An 18,472-nucleotide genomic window follows, 5' to 3' on the forward strand; every position below is an offset into this window, starting at 1 on the left:
GATGTGGTCAAAGACAAAGTTCCTTGAATACGTGTGTGCCGATGTGCATGTTTATATAGGGTTTGTTTAATTTAATTATAGGCGCACACTGTTCAATTCATGCATTTATTCTGGCATTGTATATCTGGTCAGAAAGCTGCTGTGCTTATCTCATGCTATGTTTTATTTCTGGTAACCAAATATCCACAGTCTTTACAAAAGTAAGTTTGTACAGTCAGAAATGAGAAATTGTTAATTTTCCTATTCAGTTACTAAATATCGGTCTTAAATATAGTACTGTGAAATAGTACTGTAGTACTCGGTGCAGTTTTTGCTGCAAATACAATGTTTTGGCTATGGTTTTAGGCCACGCGTTCTGTCTGATGTCCCAACCTCAGGATGTTTTGATTTTATTACAAGCTATTTGTCCTCATCTCCTTCTAAGTTATCTGATCCCTCTAGACACAACAGAGATTCCAAAGTAGTCTCATTTACATGGGGTACACTTTGCTTCATTCATCACTCATGCTGAATGTTCAGCAAAGTAACGCTGCACCAAAGAAGAAACATCTGCTTATGAAAATTTTGCCAATTTAAGTCGGAATCATCCTCTTTAAAAAAAATCGGTCTGCCATTGTTTCCCTTTCTAAAGTAAAACATTTTGGTGGCATTGGTGCTTTCCATTTTTTTCTATTTTCCCCCTAGTTTTAATGCTTGTATCATCTTCAGTATTGACTTTGCTTTCATCTAACTCTAGTTTTCAGACACGTTTTTTGTGCAATCCCTGCCACGCTCCACACACCCTCCACCATGATTGGGAAGCCAGAAGCCATTTTGAAAACCTTTGATTTGCAGATGGGCAATGCTGTGTGAGATCTAATCTGTCCTCACATAAGTATTTGACAAAGAGCCATTTAAACATGTCCTCTGGTTTTTTAAAGCCATTTATAAGCAACATTCTCTCAAGCTTTAAATCTTCTCTCGTTTCCCCTCACAGTTTAATTTGACTGTAGCTCACTCATGGTTTTTTGACAAGGTGTGCTGTGGAGCCCCGTTTACAGTTTTCTGTGAAGTCCCGTCCCATGCCCTTGGTCTGTCTTGGAACTATAGAGTGCATATCATCCTGCTCTGTAAGTGGGAAACTCATCTCTGCCTCCGCAATGCGCAGAATCCACAAAGGCATCCACAAAACAGATTGTGTAGCTGGGGGAGGGTTGTCTTAACCAATATGTAATTCTATGTCTGATGCTAAAGTTTAAGTGTAGTTTGTTGTTTCAATTACGAATGTCTTTTATCAGGGTTTGCATCTTAGCTTTTTAGTTTGCTTTGGGCTAAAATTTGGTCTGTGTGTAATCTCAGCCTGGGGGCACATCTTTCTTTCCCTCCCCTTGCTTCCGAGCAGTTTGTTTCTCTGTGTTAGCGTTGGAATAAAGCATAACAAATAGCTGTAATTCCCAACTATATCCCTTTAATTCAACATCTTGGGCATGATGCTTATTTCCCAAAGGCTCCTCTTCTCCACTCTCACCTTGTAAAGGGGATTTAAATTGGGCTTCATTGGAAGGTGCCTGGAGTCTGCCAGATAAGTGTGATGCACGAGAGTCAGTCTGGTCCCTTAACTCTGTTGCTCTGTCTTGAGAGGAAAGGCCACCCAAGCAACTTAGGTTTTGTTGAGTTGCTTTTGTATTTATATATTTTTGACTCACTTTCCACCCTATCCATCCTACATCATGTTACTGGCCACATGTTTTCTTTGCTGCCTTACGCACGGGATAATCCCGTGCAGGAGAGCAGAGGCATAGCAGGGGCTCAGCTGCTTTTATACCTGTGGTTCCAGGTGTTGGATGCAGTCTCCGTCGCACTGGTGATGGGGCTCTTGGGGTCTCTGCTCCAGGCTGTGCTGCTCCTCGGTCTGAGCAGAACTCTGCCCTGACCGGGGGTGATGGACAAGCGGTAAATTCCCTCTGATTGTGCTGCCAATGGGCCATTCCATCGCCCCGGTCTGTCTGCCTGGTACCGTGCCTACTGCACAAAGGGGACCGAATTGGAGTCTTCAGCTTGTTACCCTCCCCTCCGCGCCCCCCCCACCCTCCCAATGAGGAATCGCCAGTAGACCTGGGGCTAACAGAGCCAGTTCATATGCTGACATCCCTTCAGGGGCGTGTAGGCAGGAGACACTGTAGTTAGACATCCCATTGTGTGGTTATGACCAGCCAGGAGAGAGCCCCTTGTGGGCCATGTGGCTAGAGCAGACCTCAGGTAGCACTCGGCCCAGTACTGTTGCAGAGAACCAGGCTGCCCTAGTTCAGTGAACTGACCCTTTGCTTCTCCTGCACAAAGCTCTGCTGTATCCTGCCCAGACAATCCTTGTTTTGAGCCAACACACACAACCCGCCAGCCTGAGGTCCTTGAAACGTAAGTGGCACTGTCTGCGTTCCTGGAGGCGGTGTAGGATGAGCTTTGGGTCTGCTCCAGCACAGAAAGTGCAAGTTGACAGGGCTACTCTGAGCTGTGCTGACGTCACTGATAATGCTGGGGACACAAGCAATTAACTAGCCGAGCACCATGCTGGTTTGTGCTCCATTAGAAACAAGGAGGTCAGAGAAATCAATGTCTGACAAATGGAAATGGAGCAAATTGGCAGGAAAGGCATTTTGTGCTCAAGTATCTTAGCGGATATTGTGAGCGCTAGACAGTAAACAGAATAAATTAAAACTATAAAAATGTACCCAGTCTCCTGTTAGCTTGAGCTACTTGATACTTTTTTTCAGAGCAAACCTTTTAGCTGCTTTCTGTGCGTTGTGCAATCTCAAAATGTGTAAAAGGGAATGGGCTAAAATCCCAGTATTTTAATGTAGGCTCTGATCCTGCAAACCTCTTACCTTCCTGGTTGTCTTAAATCAAGAACGTTTTCCCATTTGTGCTGTTTGGCACAAGAGCGCTCTCTCCTGCTGTTTGTGGAATGCCCAGCCCAAATATGCTTCCTCTCTGCGGCGTCTGCAGGTACAACTGTTCCTATCAATAATACGTTGAATTGTCTAAAGAGTCATGAGCAGCCCGGTGGCACCTTACAGTCTAAAACATGCATTAGGTCATGAGCTTTCGTGGGTGAAACCCACTTCATCAGATGAGTTGGAGTGGAAATGACAGAATCCCGGGTGTATTTAACAGCAGAAGACGTTACCTGTCAATTGTAGGATCAATGTTAATGAAGCAAATTAAGTAAGGCTAACAACGTCTCATAGCTTAGCCATTGGGTGTGCTTATGGCATCACTGGGGTAGTGTTCCTGAAAGCTTGTAGTCCATCCTTGTGTGGAATATTGGTGTGAAGAGCTTCTACATCTATGGTGGCCAGGATGGTATTTGCAGGGCAATTACTGATGCTCCTCGGGAAGTCTGTGGTGTCTTGAGTTCTGGGAGCACAAGGTCTGTGCAGAGAGACAACACAGATGGATAGTACTGCTCTAAGGGTGACAATGTCTAAAATGATGGCACGCCAGTAATTTCCAGGTTTATAGCTTTTGGGTAGCAGATAGACTAGACTATCACAACACGCATAAAACTCCAGGGAACAGTTTAGCCTCACTGAACCTCCAATAATGGATTTAAAAGTAGCCGTTCTTCCACACGCAAAAAATCTGAATACAGAGGGAGATGGCCGAGTTCATTTACAAGTTCCACACTACACATTTAGGCTCGAATAAAGATGTTAACTGGTTAAGACGTTACAAAGTCAAATTCCCTGCCTTTGAAATTCACATTTCCACATCCAATGCTATGATTGAGACTCATCCAAACTAACTTAATTAGCTTCATTAACATTGGTCCTACAATTGACAGGCAACTTCGTTTTCTCTTACACATACCCTGGAGTCTGTAATTTCCACTCCAGCTCATCTGATGAAGTGGCCTTGTTGGTCATTGGATTTTTTTAAAACATGGAAATATATACATATATAGCTTTTGTAAAAGCTGTTTTAATACAACTTAGGCTGTGTCCAGACTCAGGGGTTTTTTCGAAAAAAGTAGCCTTTTTTCGAAAAAACTTCACCTGCGTCTAGACTGCAGCCGCGTTCTTTCGAAGTTAAATCGAAAGAATGTGGCTTTTCTTTCGACGGTGGTAAACCTAATTCGACGAGGAAGAACGCCTTCTTTCAAAAGTGCTCTTTCGAAAGAAGGCGTTCTTGAAAGCAAACAGGCTTTTTAGAAAGAGAGCATCCAGACTCACTGGGTGCTTTCTTTCGAAAAAGCGGCTTGCAGTATACAGGATACAGTTCCGCGTGCAGTCTAGACGCTCTCTTTCGAAAGAGCCTCTTTCGAAAGAGGCTTGCAGTCTAGACATAGCCTTAGGGTATGGGTCAAATTTTAATGGACCATGTCCCTTTAAGAATAAATCTTCCCTTTTCTTTGTAAAATTAATCATTGTTTTCTGCTGTGTAAAAGCTCTTGCTGAGCAGATCAAATCGTGTAAATTTTTTTTTGGCAATGAAGAGTGATCTAAATGAATGGACAGTTTTAGGGGAGAAGGCTGGCTTAGACGCTCATATCACTGTTATCTTGTATTCATTTCATATTCCTCTTTCAATACCACAATGAAACTACTTCATTGTGTAGTTTCCATGTAGCTCCTTTTTGCAATTCTAATTCCTGCTTGCTATTGTATTACAAAAGAATCTAGGAACCAGTGCATTTGCATGAAGGGCATTTTAAATTCTAATGTCAGGGGTCATTAATCATTTTTGTTGTTATACCTACGAAGCACAATTTTGACATAGAGGAGAGATTGCTGGAGAGGAATCCATTTTGAAACACTATTTCCGATTAATTTTTCACTTTCGATGAGTTGCAAGAATACAAATTAAAAAGAATCCCATACCACAATAATTTACATACATCTGAGTTTTTGGCAGCTGTGATCCATAGTATTTGTTTTGAAAACTGATACTATCATTAACACTTCCTATGATTTGAACTCCTTTCTTTTTTTACAGTTAGTGCTCCTTCAAACTTTTCTTTGTTTTTAATAAAGTCCCTTAGGAATACCTTTAAAACACTTTAATATCCAGCTACATGTGGAAATGTTTATTTGCAGAGTCCTGTGATTATTCCTTCCCCCCCGCCCCACCCACCCAAGACCACAATATATTTGTTCTCCAACTAAATTAGCTGTTAATTAGTTAATGGATGAAAACAGCTCTGTAAGTGCTAAGTATTATTATTTACTATTATTGCTAACAACAACAAAGTCACTGGGATCAATTTGCCACTGACATTCATGGGAATAGATTCCGATGTTTTTGAGTTTATTTAAAGCTAATTAAATAGATGCTTCTGCTGTTCTCAGGAAAGAAACAAAGGTGACCTTAAATCCCTTCACTGCAAGTTCTAACCAGATACTCCAGGGTCCAAATGGCTGCTAAAGGTTATCTCGTCTTCTCTTCCACTTACTTGTTCTCAGTTAAACTGTTGACGGCGTTGGCTCTTACGTGGATGGATGACAGTTTCTTCTTCAACTCTGTGTTCCTTTGATGCCTCACCGTGTTATGGCTAGAGAAGAGGTTTCAATAGCATGTTCTGAATTGACATTGTTTGTGCCAAGCTTATGAACCTGTATTTGTTTCTCTTGGATCTCTGCCATCCTTAAACTAAATGATGGTCATAGAAACATCACCCTACACCAAAAACCTGCAGGACAATGTGTCACCATAATCCTCTCAGAGCAGTTAATAAATGATTTTGTTCAGAGCACGTTTGTAAATGATTCTTGATTCAGGTAGGTGAACATGTCCCAAGTTTTTCATTCCAGATGAAAGGAAAACCCACAAGTTTTTGTTTTCAAGGTCACAGGGAAAATTTTTCAACTTTACTGTCACTGTGGGAATCTTCCTTGTACTAAGATAAATTGCTATAATGTTGGGTGAAGCAATATATATATAAAGCATTCAATAATCTTAGTTGGGCACGAGAATTCCCAGCGTGCTATTTTCAACTGGTATCCATAATCTTGAATAGTATGGATAAATGCAAATGCCAAAAGATGATTGATTGTACAGGTGGGCAGTCAGGACGGCTTTTTTAATCAAAATATATAGATTTTTTCCCCTCAATATTCAAGAAAGGGGTAGCATCTTGGTGTAGCTGAAAAACTGTTAATTTCTAGCATATGTAGTGTAAATTCAGGCAGTTTTCCTTTATATGTATGCTACTGATATTTGAGCACACAAGAACTTGATACATCTATAGGTTGGCCCTTCCTAACCTAGGATTCTGGTCTGGCAACATTCGTGGTCTGGCAGAACCATGGATGTGCTTGGACTAAAAACCCCAGGGCTGGGAGTCCAGTGGCAGTGGATCGGTGCATGGATACCCTACGAGAGCTGGGAGCCCACAGCAATGCCGGCCAGCATGTGGCAGTCCACGGCAGTGGGGCCTAGAGCCCAAATCAGCCTGAGGTAGTGGGGTTGGGAACCCACGGCAGCTCCAGCTGTCGCTGGTGGCAGGGGGGCTGCTGGCAGTGGGAGGGTTGGCAGGCTGGGGGTCAGTGTCGGGACATGCCCTGGTCTGGCAAATCCCTCATTCAGGACCAGTTGGGTCCCGAGGGTGCCGGACTAGGGAAGTCCAATCTGCAGTTGCCCTGAGATTGGCGGACTTAGTACTGAGAGGAATGCGAAATACCGGAATTAAATCTTGAAACTTAGTTTTGCTGTCATAAGCTTTTGACCTCTCTACAGGATGGAATGTGCAGAAGTTTCACTCCCTAGAGAGCTGGCTCTGGCTATAAGGGGATGACCTAGGGAGGAGTGTCTTAAGGGGTGACAAAAGGTGTCTTTCTGGTACCCAAGAGTGCGCGCACACATTTTGAATGCTTGAAGCGATTTTTTTTTCAAGGGAATTTTCATTTGTTTAGCCTAAGTATTGTTTTTTCTTTTTAATCAGAAGAACTGGCAGCCTCTGATGGCGTTGAGCGCAAACTGCTTCGGCGTGTAACCTATCAGATTTGTACTCTGCCTCAAGGAGGACTCAATGGTACGATTTATATCCATCGCAAACCTGATCCATCGGCTCTTCAATGGGCAGAAGCCCTTTTCGCTCCCTCTCGTGTACGCTTTGTTTTCCCTGAGGACCTAGCGGTTTATGCTGACCAAGTTGCTGATACTCTTAGGGGTAATGATTGGAGCGGTGCATCTGATGTTGTGCCTCTCGCCGATCTGTCCACAGATGTCCTGCTGAATTAACTACACCGGTGATGGCTTGGACTACCAGCCCCCTTGCCGATGAATGGCAGCAATGGCGCTACTTGTTGAAACAAGGAAGCGCTGCGTGCGTGTACCCTTCATTTCCCCGCAACCTACAAAGAGGCTAACGACCACCTCCTTCCCACTTGACTGAGGCACATACCCAGAGAACCATGTGACTCGAGGCTTTTTGGCCCCGTCAGAAATCCAGAGTGCGTTTTTACCTCTTCAAACTTACAAGTGTACAGGAAGTTTGCAAGATGTTTCTACCTTTCCTGTGCAAAATACGTGTTCAGGCAACGTGATTCCTCTATCTACCCTGTAAAAAGTTGCGGGGAGTGCAGTCTACCCAAAGGCAATCAATCTGGAATCGGCGCATCTGACGCCAGTGCACCCTTTTGGCAGTGTGCCTTCCGAAGATAATGGATTCTAACAGTGGCGCTTCCTGTCCTGGGAACTCTTTGCACCACTGATGAAGTAGTAGTGGCCAGCCTACTGCTTCTGTGCAGCTCAAGGGCATCATTCCAGAGTGAACCTATTCCTGGTACAGTGGTCAGAGCCACTAATATGTGCTTTTCTTCCATGCTCTATTATGGGCCTTGAACGAGATGAAGCAAGACATCAACAGTAATTCTAGCAGTGCCTTGTTGGCCAAGCAGGCTTTTTGGCTTATCAACTTCCTTGCATAGATTCGTAGTGAATAGTCCTATGGGCCATGTATTTCTCAGCATTCCAGTTACTATAGGTAAGTAACCTTCCTGTCTGTTCAAATAAATGTTCAGGAAAAATAATCCTACTATATCATATTAGTATTTAAGTTCTATTCTTCCTTTTGTAGAAAGTTCTTATCAGAAGGCAGATTTGCTGTCATAGGGGTTGATTGATAATGGGTAGTTTTTCTCTTGAGGAACTCACACGGATTATGATTTTTCTTTTCCTAGTAACTAATTGCAGAATTACCATCTTAGAGCATACATGAATAAGAAGTGTGTTCCTTCTCTTTATTTCTCCCAAGTGTTCAGCCTTTTCTGACTCTCGCATTTCCAACAAGTTTTGGATTCTGTTTTGGAAACTATGGCTTTCCAAAATCACTTAGGATATATGCTCCTAAATCATGTAGGTGTCTTGAAAATTCCAACCTTGAAATCAGGCCTTCAAAGAATAAAAAGTAACCTCTTGACAAATACTTGAAAGTATTTAAGATGGAAAAATGTCATTTTTCCCCCAACTGGTGATTCTTAGAGTTTTTATCTACATCCAAGCTTGTCAGAGCAGCTTTAGACATTGCACAATCCAGTACTGCCTAGGGAAATTTTAACAGTATCAGGATAAAGTTAACAGGAAGAATCAAGCAATTAATTTCCTTCAAGGTAAGATCAGCATATCTGACTAGATATTATATTACTTTGCATAGCAAAGTTTCAAAGTTAATTTAGGAGGAAGACTTTACTTTAGATATTCTCAAAATGCATGAGAAGAGATGATTAAATTCCAGTGTAAATTAGCTTCTAAACATAGAGGTTTGCAGTCTGAAGTGTAGCAAAGAATGTATATTTCAGAAGGGAACTGTAGTTCACAATATTAACTCACTGATGCCAAAGGTCTTGTTGCATTCATTTCTGGAAATACATGTCACCCTGTAAAGGTCTGATGTCTTGTGTTAATGATTTGGAACTTTGTAACTCTCTTTGGTTTTGTTTAATGGTCCATAATACCATGATATCCTTTTTTGAACTTAAAACAAATATAGTATTTTTCTTCAAGTATTTGATTTTTGCTAAGTGTATTATTTTGAGTCTATATCTATAAGTCATGGGGAGCAGAGGTGAATGGTAAATGACTTTTTTGTGTGTGCAAGTCCATTCTAATAAGAATAGCGTTCAGGAACAGAAAAATCAACTAATTCCAAATGGATTTATGTTTTGCCTTCATAAGGCCAAAAAGTCCTATGGGTCTTTGCATACATTGTAGTGCTGTCAGAAATAATCTTACCTCACCGTGACTGCAGTTGAATAGAATAGAGAACAACTATTTATTTTGCAATCTTTAAAATGGCTTGGAGTTGTGTTTATAACTTCTAAGAAGTCTATAAACTAAAGATTCTGAAGTGTTTGCTTGCGTGCGTCCCTTGCGGGTTTCTCTGAAGTCAAACGCCGTAGGCAGTAATTCTTTCTTCTGGACTGTTCCGGTTGATACAGTTTAGCATTACAGTTTTCACCAAAAAGGTTAACAGTAATTGTTGCACATCTACCATAGTGAATGCCAGTAAAAATGAGGTAGGACCAGAGGCTAAAATAGGAAAAAAAACAAGTTAAAAATTACGTAGACAAGTTAGATGTCTTCAAGTCACCAGGGCCTGATGAAATACATCCTAGAATATGCTAGGATGTGATAGAGAAAGTATCGGAGCCATTTTGTCTAAAAGTCATGAAAGATGGGAGAAATTCCACAGGACTGGAAGGTGGAAAATAGTGTTCATTACAAAAAGGGAAATTAGGACTTCCTGGGGAATTACAGACCAGTCATCTTAACTTCAGTACCCAGAAAGAGACTAGAGCAAATAAATAAGCAATCTGCAAACATCTAGAAGATTTACGTCTAGAAGGTGATATATAACATCATGACCCACTTGATAAGGTGGTAAGCTTGGTGGCTGTGCATATTAACTTTTGTGTAAAGTTTTTGATCTTCTCATAAACTAGGGATGTATAACCTAGAGGGAGCCATTATAAGATGGGTGCATAACCAGTTGGAAAACTGTTCCCAGAGCGTAGTTACCAGAGATTCATAATAAAATTAGAAGGGAATATCAAGTGAGGCCCCTCAGGGATCAGGTCTGGGTCTGTCCAATATTTTCATCAATGACTGAGCAAATGGCTTAGAGAGTACACTTACAAAGTTTGTAGATATACTGAGCTGGGAGGAGTTGCAAGTGCTGTGAAGGATAAGAATAAAATTGAAAATGATCTGGACAAATTGGAGAAATGATCTGAAGTAAACAGTATGAAATCCCATAAGGGCAACTGAAAAGTACTTTTGCTTTTGAAGAAACAATCCATTTACACACATGCAAAGTGAAAAATGGCTGCTTAGGAGGTAGTACTGTAGAAAGGGACCTGGGGACGGTGGTGGATCACAAGCTAAATAAGAGCCAGCAGTGCTAATGTCGTTGCCAAGAAAAGGAAATGCTATTCTGGGATGTATTGGCAGGACATTGGCAGGACTGTGGCAAGACACAAGAAGGAATTATTTTGCCATGCTCCATGATGATGAGGCCTCAGCTGGAGTAAAGGGTCTAGTTCTGAGCACCATATTTCAGGAAAGACGTGGACCAATTGGAAAAAGTCCAGAGAAGAGAACATAAGAACAGCCATACTGGGTCAGACCAACGGTCCCTCCAGCCCAGTATCCTGTCTGCCGACAGTGGCCAATACCAGACGCCCCAGAGGGAGGGAATAAAACGGACAATACTCACGTGATCCCTCTCTTGTAATCCATTTCCAGCCTCTGACAAACAGTCTAGAGACCCCATTCCTACCCATCTTGACTAATAGCCATTGATGGTCCTAACTTCCATGAATTTATCTAGCTCTTTTTTGAACCCTGTTAAAGTCCTAGTCTTCACCACATCCCCTAGCAAGGAGTTCCACAGGTTGACTCTGAGCTGAGTGAAGAAAAACTTCCTTTTGTTTGTTTTAAACCTGCAGCGTATTAATTTCATTTGGTGACTCCTAGTTCGTATATTGTGGGAATAAATAAATAACTTTTCCTTATTCACTTTTTCATTCTAGTCATGATTTTATAGACCTCTTATCATATCCCCACTTAGTCGCCTCTTTTCCAAGCTGAAAACTCCAAGTCTTTTTCATCACTCTTCATATGGGACTCATTCCAAACCCCTAATCATTTATGTTCCAAAAAGGGCAACCTTTTCCAATGCCAAGGTATCTTTTTTGAGATGAGGCAACCACATTTGAACACAGTATTCAAGATGTAGGCATTCCATGGTTTTATATAGAGATCATACATTATTCTCTGTCTTACACTCTATCCCGTTTTTAATGATTCCTAACATTCTATTTGCTTTTTTGACTGCTGCTGCACAGTGAGTGGATGTGCTCTGGAAATCTAAGTATACTATATTCACTGGATTCCCCCTTGTCCTCATGTTTGTTGATCCCCTCAAAGAACTCTAGTAGCTTAGTAAGGTACGATTTCCCTTTACAGAATCCATGCTGACTTTACCCCAACAAATTATGTTCATCTGTGTCTGATAATTTTATTCTTCTTTATAGTTCCAAATAATTTGCCCGGTACCGATGGTAGACTTACGTCTGTAATTGCCAGGATCACCTCTGGAGCCCTTTTTCAATATTGGCAGCACATTAGCTATCTTCCAGTCATTAGGAACAGAATCTTTATTTAAAGGATAGGTTGCAAACCAGTTCCATAGTTTTCCATTGTGAGTTCTTTCAGAAGTCGTAGGTGAATGCCATCTGGTCCCAGTGACTTGTTACTGTTAAGTTTATCAATTTGTTCCAAAACCTCCTCTAGTGAGACCAGGTCCCAGCCCAGTGCCCTGTCCCCAACTGGGTCCCCGGGTATCCTGCCAAAAGTTTCTGGCTCGGTCTCTGATATCTCAACCCGACGGAAGTCTGGTTTGCTTGAGTTGTTCCTTTGGCAGTGTGGGGAGAGGGCTCCATAGCCCCAGGGTCCTCAACAGATGGCAGTCCCAGCAGCTCCACAGGCTCCTACCCTCAGGGGCAGGGGTTAATGCAGCTTGGACCCAGCTCCAGGGGCCAGTAGCAAGGAGGAAACATCCAACTCCTTCTCTAGGTCTCTCCCAACTGAGCCGGAGGCCCTGCCTTTTATGCTGCCTGTCCTGCGTCTGAGGTCTGGAGCAAGGGATGGATCTATCCTGGCTCCATCCATGAGGAAATGGAGAGTGGGCTTGCCACGAGGCCATTCTCCCTCGCTATACTACCTCCTTGTTCATACACTTCACCAGCTAGTGCTTGTTCATCCAACAAAAATGCACATGCACCCTGCATCTAGCAACCAGAAGGCAATAACGAGAGGGGAAACATGGCTCTCTTATTTTTCTCTATATGGATGATCCCAGTGATCTTCACTTGGAAAAATTATAAGATCTGCTCCAACACTCATTGGAGTCAATGGAAGGTCTTCCGCTCACATCACTTGGCTTGAGGTCAGGTGGTGTGCGTACTGTACTTGGCTGTTGCTAGTTAGTATTGTATAGTTCTGATAACTTGGTTGAGACGCAGCAAAATGTTCTCCTTGATGGGCCATGGGCTGTGCAATTCAATAGTCCCTGACAGCAGAGTGAATCCAAATTTTGGAGCCTTTGTATTATGGTCAAGGGGGTTTTCTCCCTGGGTCAGTATTTCCATAATATACAAGCTGTGGGATAGCTCTGGCAGTTAGATTGTGTGGTACAACTTCCCAGTTGTAACTACTTGGATGTGAGTCAGGAGTTTCAAAGCAGAAGGTTTGGAACAGAGCTGTCTCCTCCTTGAAACACGATGTTGATGTTCTTTAATGTAGATAATGCTGTTGAAGTCAGGGGAAATTTAGAAATGTGTGTAACAGAAATGATTCAAAAGCAACAAACTTTTTCTAGGATGCACATGAGTAGTGGCTTATGTCGTAAATTGTTTTAGTTCCTTTGTTTTTATTTCCTCGTTAATTTGTTCAGGTCATTGTGTTGCGTGGCACAGTGCAATGAAAGACGGTTGACCATACGTTCACAGAGCTGAATGGGTGTTACTTTTCTGGGTCTGTACTGACTGTCCCTAGGGCACATGGTTGGGGGCCAACCTGACAGAAGGAACAGCGTGAAAGAATCATAAAATAGTAGGACTGGAAGGGACCTCGAGAGGTCATCGAGTCCAGTCCCCTGCCCTCATGGCAGGACCAAATACTGTCTAGACCATCCCTGAGAGACATTTATCTAACTTACTCTTAAATATCCCCAGAGATGGAGATTTCACACCCTCCCTGGGCAATTTATTCCAGTGTTAGACTACCCTGACAGTTAGGAACTTTTTCCTAATGTCTAACCTAAACCTCCCTTGCTGCAGTTTAAGCCCATTGCTGCTGCTTCTATCCTCAGAGGCCAAGATGAACAAGTTTTCTCCCTCCTCCTTATGACACCCTTTTAGATACCTGAAAACTGCTATCCTGTCCCCCGTCAATCTTCTCTTTTCTAAACTAAACAAACCCAATTCTTTCAACCTTCCTTCATAGGTCATGTTCTCTAGACCTTTCATCATTCTTGTTGCTCTTCTCTGGGCCCTCTTCAATTTCTCCACATCTTTCTTAAAATGCGGTGCCCAGAACTGGACACACTACTCCAACTGAGGCCTAACCAACGCAGAATAGAGCGGAAGAATGACTTCTCATGTCTTGCTCACAACACACCTGTTAATGCGTCCTAGAATCATGTTTGCTTTTTTTGCCACAGCATCACACTGCTGACTGATATTCAGCTTGTGATCCACTATGACTCCTAGATCCCTTTCTGCTGTATTCCTTCCCAGACAGTCACTTCCCATTCTGTATGTGTGAAACTGATTGTTCCTTCCTAAGTGGAGCACTTTGTATTTGTCTTTATTAAACGTCATCCTGTTTACCTCAGACCATTTTTCCAATTTGTCCATATCATAAGCGTACTTTCTATGCCAATATCTAAATCGTTGATGAAGATATTGAACAGAGCCAGTCCCAAAATAGACCCCTGCAGAGCCCCACTTGTTATACCTTTCCAGCAGGGTTGTGAACCATTAACTACTCTGAGTACGGTTATTCAGCCAGTTATGCACCCACCTTATAGTAGCCCCATCTAAGTTGTATTTACCTAGTTTATTGATAAGAATATCACGTGAGACCATATCAAACGCCTTACTAAAGTCTAGGTATACCACATCCACCGCTTCTCCCTTATCCACAAGACTCGTTATCATATTAAAGAAAGCTATCAGATTGGTTTCACATGATTTGTTCTTTACAAATCCATGCTGGCTGTTCCCTATCACCTTGCCACCTTCCAAGTGTTTACAGATGATTTCCTTAATTACTTGCTCCAAAGATGATAGCTAGAGGCTCAGATACCTCCTTTATCAGCTCCTTGAGTATTCTAGGATGAATTTCATCAGGCCCTGGTGACTTGCAGGCATCTAACTTTTCTAGGTGATTTTTAATTTGTTCTTTGAACTCACTGAATGTCTGCCTTTTTGTTTTTGTTCATGTCAAGGGTTAGATTTATGCTTCAGAATAAAATATTAAGCTACTTGCTTGTAAAATTTACTTCATTGGTCAGAAGTTATTTACTATTTTGTGGGTTGTCTTAAACATTTTGAAATGTGTTTGTCTCTGCTTTTAGTTGACTTATTTCTTTCATTACCTTTTCTTAAGCTAAAAAAAATTAAGATTAGAACAATAAAGATGTTTTCAGTTGAACATGACACTGTACAAAAAAGCAGCATGACCAACACTTCCATTGCTTACTGGGTGGGTAGGAGATATTTAAGGGTAAGTTAGAGCTAAATATCAACACAGAGCCAGGTCAGGTGGCTGTAAACAAACTTTATGGGACCGTGGGAAACTGGGCCACATCCTATGATAAGTGGACACCCCGCTAGCTAAAATCCTGCCGGTGCATGGACATTGCCAGACCAACGGGGTTCAGCAGGTAGAGGGAAGGAACAGTGCTTGTGGGATCAGCTTTGTTCAAGCACTCATCTGTCGCTGTGGTAAGTACGCTTCAAACTAGAGAGGCAAGGGCCAGTCGTGGTTTCTACAGCATTCCCAATGCTGCTGAGAGAGAAGAACTGGAGTGCTCATTAGCTATTCAGAGGTGTCTAATGTTACTATTAGAACTGAAACTTTTGCGTGGGCAAGGAGCCCTTATTAGTAAGAATGTTGGGGGAAAACTGGGTTCCAAATTGGTATAGGCATGTCCCTCTCTCTAGTCCTTCAGGGTCACATGCATTTCATGGACAACTTATTCCTCAGAAGCAGCTCATCTAGCAACCTATTTATCAGAGTTTTGTGGTCTTGAAATCTGAAGCTGCTTGGAAACACTGTGAATAATTGATATGGTTTTATTACTCATTGCTCCCATTGCATAAAGAGAAACATTTATCTCTTACCGTTTACTCTCCTGCGTATGGAGAAAGCTGGCTTCAGGCATGTAACAATTAACAGCAGAGGGGCCACCGTTTCTAAGGACTCCTTACCATTTCGGCGGCCTCCATCTTTAATTAACAGGACATGAAACACTGGATTCGGTGTTACTGCCGTAACACTCCATCAGCGGGCAGAGTTCTTACCCCCTCTCTCCTTTGGACCACTGCAGTCAGTGAAATTCCATGATGGATGAACCCTTCTGGCTATTGTACTGAAAAGCAGAGGAAAACAATGTTGCTAAACTATTTTGTTGGGAAAGTGGAAGATGCCGTTTTCTTCCTGCAGTTCTTTAGAGGATGTTAAGGGTAGATATCACAAGTTCCACATTGGGAGCTAGTGAATATTCAAGATTCATCTGTCATGCAGATTGTGTGAGATGAAATGTAAAATAGATCATTCGGAGTCTCCTTTTAAAATGTATTAAAACCAGCTCTGATTTCAAATGGATGGATGTCAAAAAGGCCAGGAATTAGTTTTGCAGATGATTTTGAACCAGGCCTCCTGGGAGACGACACGAGGGTCAGAGCTGTGTGGGTTTTGCAATCTGCTGGGATTTATATCATCAAAATATTTCATTTTGTACCACGCGTGATTAGTTTTTTCTTGCTCTTTGCGTAACTGGGCAAGAGAGAGGCAAGATGGCCTAGAGGATAGGGCACCAGTTCTGGATTCTCTTCCCAGTTCTGCTGTTGTCCTGCTGCATGATCTTGGGCATATCAGTGTTTTGTGCCTCAGTCATTCATTCTGTAAAATGGGGGTAATTGTCCTCATGGACCTTTTGTAAAGCACACTCCAACTGTGTAACGTGGTGCTGTTTAACTACTGGAATGCTTGACAAATTTCGGAAGCAAATTGGATCTTTTGTTAGCTGTTCTACTAACACCAGCGAATCTGGATTCCAGATACTGCGATCCTGGAGCAATCTTGCCCACTAATGTTGTATGTATTGACTTAGATGAAAACTACAAGTGTGTTTCTGCCAAATGTAAAGAGTGTGTGGGGGAAAGGCCTTGAAAAGAGGCTAACCCTGCGGTGGGGCAGGTTAGAGGGGCCAGGAAGTGATTGAAAGATACTGCTGGAGATGATGCTTTGGTGATTTCTTGGCATAGTAGATTTGGAAAGGTGCTGAACATCCATGTTACGTGTTGATTGACAGCGGGATAGCTGACCGAATGTTCCATACACGTACTATGAAATGTCACCTCCTGTGTGCTCATGAGGAAGTTGCTAAAGTTTTCTGTCTATTTCTCTATCAGTCAAATGTCCTGTTCAACTCATACACTTACCATGAGATGTAATCTGTTCCTGTGAAGAGTTCTGATAAGCTTGATTAGATCATGGTGATACGTGAAATATTTACAGGATAAGCGTCCACAAGACTAATTCTTTTAATGTTCAGCTTTTTCAAAGGCGGCTACTCATTTTTTGTGGTCAAGTAGTTGAATCCATCTGCTGTAGGAGTAAATACAATTCAGTTAAATACAGTTAACTCTGCTCTCACAAAAACACCACTCTATAGTCTGTCATGAGCAGTTATGGAAGCATTTTGCTTGTGGGGCAAAGTAATAGATTCTAGAATTTCTCCTGTTAAAATGTGAATCTGTAAAGGAACAAAGCATACACTTACACATTGTGGTGTACTCCTTATAAATGATCTGGTGGACTCATGAGTAGCTTTTTAATGGCTTCAGGAATAGGCAAGTCTGATGATTAATCTGAGAGAGGAAACAGAATGTGCTACGTGTGCTGTGTCTCCTGCTGCTACCCTAATTTGCATGTGAAGGCTCTAAGGTACGAGGAGAGATCTGCTGTGGGTGGGAAGAAAAGAGGTTCATGCAGGGATGGTGTATCCTTGGTTGTGATTGATAGGTTGTATTTTATTTTCCGTGCATATAATAATGGGTATGACTAAGTACCAGTGATGGACAGCAGCTTTGAGTTGTTTCATTACAATGTATGCGTCAGTGTACTTAGATACTAGTCAGTGACCAAACAATGTCTTTGCAGAATGTCAGGGTCAGTAAAAATCCAACACCAGAAAACTGGCACATACATAACCTTAACTCTGCCCTTAGGTGACTAGAGAGAGCTCTGAGTGTGTGTGTTAATTATGCACCTAAAATAAAAGCATCTCTGGGATGTTTAGAATGTAGATTTTGGGGGCAAATAAAACTTGTGTGTGAGAGATTTGTAAGCTGTTGAAGCTCTCCTTCTGTTCACCTTTTTTAGACTATCCTCATCTGATGCATTTCAAGATGAGGTATAAGTTCTGAAGTGTTAGTTGCATAGTCAGACAAAGCTAGCAGTTGCCTGCTTGTTTTTGACTCTTTGATCTGTCACCAGTGTTTACAATGATCCGAGACTGTAAAATGTAGCATGTTTTTGTCTACACATCTTTTAAGATAAGAAAATCAAGAGGGAACTAGCACTTGAGATATTTCCAAGCCCGTGAGGATGGACTCTCTCTGTTCTAGTGCACTTGTGACACATTGGTATTCAGGTAGTACCATTGTTGATGCAACAGCCTTATGAGTTTCTATTGTATAACGTTGTCTTTCTTGGTTACAGGATTGTAACTTACTTTGGAAGCAGTTAAAGGTTTAATATCCCAGTGCCAGATGTAAGTCTCCTTCCTTGTGCTCTACTTGAGGTCAACATGGACTTCTGGCAATAGAAAGAGCTTCTCCATGCATTTGCATTTGGCACGCCCAGAAAGAACACTAAGCAGGAACTTCACCCCGAGGCCTGCCACTTGCGGTGACTTGGGTTTGTAGTCTCACCAGAGTCTGTCTTGACCAAAGAAGTGTAGCACTCTTTCCACTGCCCCACCACAAAAACCCCAGCAACAACCCACCGCACTGCTCCAATTACTAGACGCAATAAACATATGAACAAAAGGGGGGAATTGCTTACCATAATATAGCTGGGTCATAATGTTATCATTACACTACAAGCATGCGTTCTATCCCAGACATGAACAGTTGGCTCTTGTTGTGTGAACACAATGCTATTATCAGCAGGAAATTCTGGGGCCTTCTTTCCAAATGGT

General features: G+C 42.1%; 1 protein-coding gene and 1 long non-coding RNA gene across 18 annotated transcripts in view; one reads left to right on the forward strand and one right to left on the reverse strand.

Annotated features, from left to right (window-relative positions):
• The window catches only part of LOC142830896 (uncharacterized), a 79,311-nt gene extending 73,743 nt beyond the window's left edge, over positions 1-5,568 (reverse strand). The window contains exons 1-2 of one of the 2 annotated variants that reach the window (XR_016350461.1): positions 5,429-5,568; positions 1,805-2,004 (exon numbers count right to left, since the gene is read on the reverse strand). This is a non-coding gene — a long non-coding RNA (uncharacterized LOC142830896). Of the gene's footprint in view, positions 1-1,804; positions 2,005-2,861; positions 2,999-5,428 lie in introns of those variants that run through there. The other variant, XR_016350460.1, reaches the window with a different exon arrangement.
• FHIT (fragile histidine triad diadenosine triphosphatase) overlaps positions 1-18,472 on the forward strand; it is a 1,114,957-nt gene that overhangs the window by 303,480 nt on the left and 793,005 nt on the right. For 2 of the 16 annotated variants that reach the window (XM_089781282.1, XM_089781283.1), the window contains one exon: positions 6,917-7,960. The exons of the other annotated variants lie outside the window; for them this stretch is intronic. The gene's annotated coding sequence lies outside the window, so the exon portion shown is untranslated. The remainder of the gene's footprint in view (positions 1-6,916; positions 7,961-18,472) is intronic. 16 annotated transcript variants of the gene reach the window in all.

This window comes from Pelodiscus sinensis, chromosome 11 (genome assembly GCF_052426305.1).
Source record: "Pelodiscus sinensis isolate ZL-2025 chromosome 11, ASM5242630v1, whole genome shotgun sequence".
Lineage (NCBI taxonomy): Eukaryota > Metazoa > Chordata > Testudines > Trionychidae > Pelodiscus > Pelodiscus sinensis.